Below are 5386 nucleotides of genomic sequence, written 5' to 3'. Positions count from 1 at the left end.
CGGCAGCCAGGATACTCCAAGCGTCTCCATAAATAACTTAGTACCTGAAAAAGACAGTGTCCACGGGGGTGAGTTCAACAACTCAGCAGATACCTAGTTGACATGTATAGTAAACTATAACAAATAGTATAACTATGGAGTACAGTCTCTTGAACAAAAGAAGGTAATGCATAATAGAAAAGGCTGAAGAGTACTGTACTCACCAGGGCCACCTATCAGAATAATCAGGTCGTCAGACCGGAAGTGTCATAAATCCTGTATGCATGTCAAACATATGCATCCATCCAAATGCAGCATATAAGTGCAGCAAACACAAGCAGTAAATGTATAAATGCGTATGATGCCAATGATGCGTCCTGGTCACCCCTTACGCCAATCAGTCATCTCACACACAATGGTGAGACCGAGTGGGTAGGGCTGTGACAACCGTGCACTCTACCATCACTACACCTGATGAGTAACTGAGTGGACGGGATGCTGTCGGAGTACTCCTGTCCTCTGACCCCAAATCATAAATGGGGGAGCTCAATGCTCTCATCTCCCGGTACATGATGACGGGGAGGTATCTCTGCCGGCTACCACGCTGAGTCACCTGACCAACGGAGCCAAACAGAGTCCACCGTCTGTCGGCTACCGCGCTGCTACACTAAATGCTAGCGGAGCCAAACAGAGCAGAACTGTCTGCTGGCTACCACGCTGAGTCCTCCGACCAACGGAGCCAAACAGCAGAACCGCCACACACCTGTCTGATATACCACTAACCCATGAGTGGTGGTGCGTGCAGTACATGTAACTGGCGATGTGCTCAACCATAGTGGAGCCGACAATCGCGCAGCATGCAATCATGATGCATGACACTAAGCATGGCAATAAACTGATCAGCATAATCATATCCATATACATAAAATGAGTATCATAATATCGATGGTCAAATACGAAGATCTAAAGTACACAGGTCAGATAGGATATCAAAAACCTAGGTCCTGAACATAACAAGCATGGTATGTCACTACCTCTTTGTGCATATATATATATAATCATGTGGGTACTAGCATAAAATGCATATCAGGTGAGCAAACAAGCATGTAACGAGTATCCGGTAGTGACGTACCGAAACAAGGACGAACATAATTATTACTAAAGGCTATAACCTACTAGACATATCAACAAGACATATCAAAAAGATAAGTCAAGGTACCCGCCTCAAATATAAGGATCATATCCAGTCCAAATCTGACGTCAAGATACTCGTCTCGCGTCAAAGTCCTGTGTCACCAACATACATACATTTTTATTTAGCTACAACTCAAATGCATAACCAAATAAAAATCCTTGAGACTCAATTAGGGTAAAACCCTAATAAATCTAACAATCTAGTAATCCAATTTATCAATAATTCGATACATAAACCATACCTTAAACTCACAGTCCCTAATAATGATCCACTGCTAGGGATATCGCTGCTGGAATAGGATTAACTGCTGGAACCCAATAAATCACCTGCACTTCACTGTCCGTATCAAAATGAAACTCAAGACATCATTTTCAATTCGGTAACCAAATTTCCAAAATAACTCGAGCACCTTACCTTCTTTTCACCAAACTACTACTGTGATACACAGCCGAAGAAGTAAGAGTAGCACATCCCTCTCTTGAGCAGCACAGAACCACAACTTGGTTGCTTAGAAGAACCACCCAATCAATAACGTTCAACTTGGAGGACCAACAATTGTTCTCCAACATGTTGATGCTTGGTCAACAACATGATCATCAATGTTGCATCAGTTTCTTGTGTTGGCTTCACGTTCCAATCAGCAACTCTCAAATCAGCAATGCTCTTCATGGTCAGAAATCCAACATGAATTACTTCACGTTGCTGTTCACTGCCAATTGAACAACAAATTCCCAAAACTCGCAATTGAAAATCCTTACAGTAGCATACCAAAATCTACATCTCTGTTGTAATTAGCAAGACCATTACCTGACCTTCTCCGGCGATGGTAGCAAGCAACAGTGGTCGGAATGCTCTTCTATCAGCCCACTGTCAGAACTCTAGGTCAATGTTGCGGCTGAGCCCGTGGTATCCATCCAAAGCTAGGGCACAGAGGGCAACGATATGTGGTGGTTCGGTCCTGGTGGCCGGCGACGGTGCTAGGGCACAGGCGACGGGGTGGAGAAGGCCGGCGGTGCAACGGTGAAGAGGCTAGGGCAGAGGTGGCCGATTGGTGATCTAGGGCATGGCTTGGAAGTGGCTTCCGGCCGAAAGGGGCGGCGGCGCGTCCCGATCCCAGTGGCGAAGACAGGGAAAAAGAAAGGAAGAGGGAGAGAGGAGATGCTCTGCCGCCGGCTCTCTGTTCCCTGGCGTCGTTGGCGTCGGGCAGAGGAGAAAAGAAGAGGCGGCGCCGGCGCTAGGGCAGCGGCTAAGAGGAAGAGGGAAAGGAGGAATCGGCGTGAAGTAGGGCACGACTCGCGGGGGAAAAAGGAAGAAGGAAACGACATAGTAGCGGAGGGAAAAGAAAGATAAGAAAAAGAAATAGGAAAAGGAAAATAAAACTTTTCCTCACTAAAACAGGGTAGTCTAAACAGGCTTTCCCGGAGACCCGTTTTATCCCCGTAACCTAAGTCATATGGGCTTTGAAAAATTCCTAGAAAATTTCTAAAAATTCCGGAAAATTTCCTTATCGTTATTCGCTATTTTTCCGGTATTTTACATATAAATTGAATTAAACTGGTTTTGTACTGGTTAGTCGATTTTGTACTGACTTATTTAAATTTAATTTTTCAGATGGCACGGACGATTACCACATTGACTCGTCGCGAAGTGCGGCGAAACCAGCTCCGAGAGGAGATTCAGGAGATAGAGTATAAGTCTGCTTATGGAGTTGACGGACATGTTAGACGGCTGGATAGACTATTTTGGAAACTTGAGCAAGAAGAGTTTCCCGTCCTGAATAGTTATAGGATCTGGGCATTGATGCATTCATTGCCAGAGTATCCCAGGATAATAGCATACTATGTATGAGGGTGTCATCAAGGGCGTGCAACATATTCAGTACTGTGTGAGGAACTACTTCACCATATGGGTGAAGAAGAGCCTGAAGAATCTGAAGAGGACCAGGAGATGCTCGAGGAAGATCCAGAAATGGATCTAATGGAGAATTCTGAAGCTGCCCCATCTGAGATTATCCCAAATGAGTCCAGGTTAATAGGGATAGTGTTGGATGCTATACTAGTGTTTGTCCTAGTGGGAGCAATGCTGGCCTATCTAGTTTATTAGTGTTCTGTTTACTATCGTTATGTACGAGCAGTGTTAGCTTATCTAGTTTTTGAGTCATGTAATAATTTCTGTTGTTTTGTACGAACAGAATTATATAATAAAAGTTATGTTATATGTTAACTAACTTGGAAATGATTAGTTCATTTCATGATATGATTAGTTCATATAAATATAATTCATTCATATAAAATGATTTGTTCATTAGTTGGGATATGTGTAATATAATTGATCTGTGTTGATTAGATTAAAACATACAAATAATGAGTGGAAACAATGCTATCACTTGATTTTGTAAACTAATTCTAATTTACACTGAGTCAATGATTAATTGCACATATATGAATTACACTGAAATAATAAATAATTTGTTTATTTATGTAGATCATGACAACTAAAAATATCATAGCTGAACTCAATAAGGGTGAGAAATTATATGGGGATAACTACAAAATCTGGCACCTCAAGATACAATATGTTCTTGAGGAACAAGAAGTTCTAGAGGCTGTAAACCAGTTCATGGTGGAACCGGTTGATGGTTCCACAGCACAGAACAGACGTGACCTTGATGCCTATAAGGCATGGAAAAGGAAGGACTCCATTGCTAAGGGCATATTGATTAGTTCAATGGTGGATGACCTGGTGTTTGAATATGAGCCATTACCATCGGCTCATGCAGTCTGGGTAGCCCTTAGAGAGAAGTACAGTGGAGTCAGTCTGAGTAAGCTCCGTCACCTAACTATCAAGTTTGATAGTTGTAAGAAGTGCTCGAATGTTACAATGGCCCAACATCTCAGGGAGATGGGTAACATGATTCGAGAGCTTAAAACTGCTGGTTATACGTTGACTGATGAACAACAGGTTCAGGCAGTTATCCGTTCCCTTCCTGATTCTTGGGAAACGATGAAACAGAACCTGACCCATAGTGAGAGTATCAAGACTTTCACTGATGTCTCACGCCATGTCGAACCTGAGGCGGAGAGGATTGAATCCGCAAGAATTTCGGGTTAAGCTTTTGTAGCTGAAGGTTCTGGTTCCAAGAATAAGAACAAGTGGTTTAAGAAAGGAAAGGGGAAAGAAAAGGAGGCTAATGCTGTTGCTGCGAAAAACCAAATCAAGAAGAAAGGAAAGAAATATGGACAAAAACCTAAGAGCAGGTTGACTTGCTTCAACTGTGGCAAGAAGGGTCATTTTGCTCGGGATTGTACTGAGCCAAAAAGGTAGATCCATTTTTATCTTCTTTCCACGAGCAATATGTTGCAAGTACAGTGTTGTTAGCTGATTCGTATCCTTTGTGGATTGTAGATTCAGGAGCACCGAACCACGTAGCTCATGATCGAGCTACATATGTGGAGTACCGTCGGGTACCAGCTGGCAATAAATGGATATATGTAGGAAACAATGCAAGAATTAAAGTCAAAAGAATTGGCACTTGCAAGCTCAACCTACGTGGTGAAGGCACCTTGTTTCTACATGATGTCCTATACGCTCCTGAGATTCGACGGAATCTGGTTTTCGTTATTTGTCTTCTTGATTTAGGTTACAATGTAAATTTTTATAGTCGTTGTGTGGAACTTCGAATTAACTCTGTGTTAATTGGGTATGGTTTTGTAACAAATAGTTTTATGGTTCTTGATGTAGAACCAAATAATAATGATGATTGTTTTTCAAGCATTGCTCTTACTAGTAATGGTGATGTTAATGATGAAATTTGGCATGCTAGATTGGGACATATAGGACAAGAACGAATGAATAGATTAGCTAAGGAGGGTCTTTTAGGCACTCATGCTAAGATTAACTTGTCTATATGTGAGTATTGTCTTGCTAGAAAGACGACTAGGAAACCATTTGGTAAGGCTATTAGGGCTAAATCACCATTGCAATTAATTCATTCGGATATTTGTGGTCTGATGAATATGAAGGCTAGAAATGAGAGTTCTTATTTCATTACATTTATTGATGACTTCACACGTTTTGGTTATGTGTATTTGATTTCTCACAAATCTGAAGCATTAGATTGCTTTATTCGTTACTTGAACGAAGTTGAGAATTAATTGGAACGTAAGGTTAAAACCTTGCGCACTGACCGTGGAGGAGAATATTTGTCTGATT

General features: G+C 41.8%; 1 long non-coding RNA gene across 1 annotated transcript; it reads right to left on the bottom strand.

Annotated features, from left to right (window-relative positions):
• Window positions 1-1248: 1248 nt before the first annotated feature.
• On the bottom strand, window positions 1249-1627 carry LOC122007158. Its single transcript, XR_006118855.1, has 3 exons — window positions 1589-1627; window positions 1416-1510; window positions 1249-1266 (listed from the first exon to the last, which is right to left on the bottom strand). It is a non-coding gene; the product is annotated as an uncharacterized LOC122007158 (long non-coding RNA).
• Between the last annotated feature and the right edge of the window lie 3759 nt (window positions 1628-5386).

The sequence above is a fragment of the Zingiber officinale genome, chromosome 1A (genome assembly GCF_018446385.1).
Source record: "Zingiber officinale cultivar Zhangliang chromosome 1A, Zo_v1.1, whole genome shotgun sequence".
NCBI classification, from domain to species: domain Eukaryota; kingdom Viridiplantae; phylum Streptophyta; class Magnoliopsida; order Zingiberales; family Zingiberaceae; genus Zingiber; species Zingiber officinale.
Note: the sequence above shows the minus strand (reverse complement) of the source record. Positions and strands in the feature narration are given on the sequence as shown.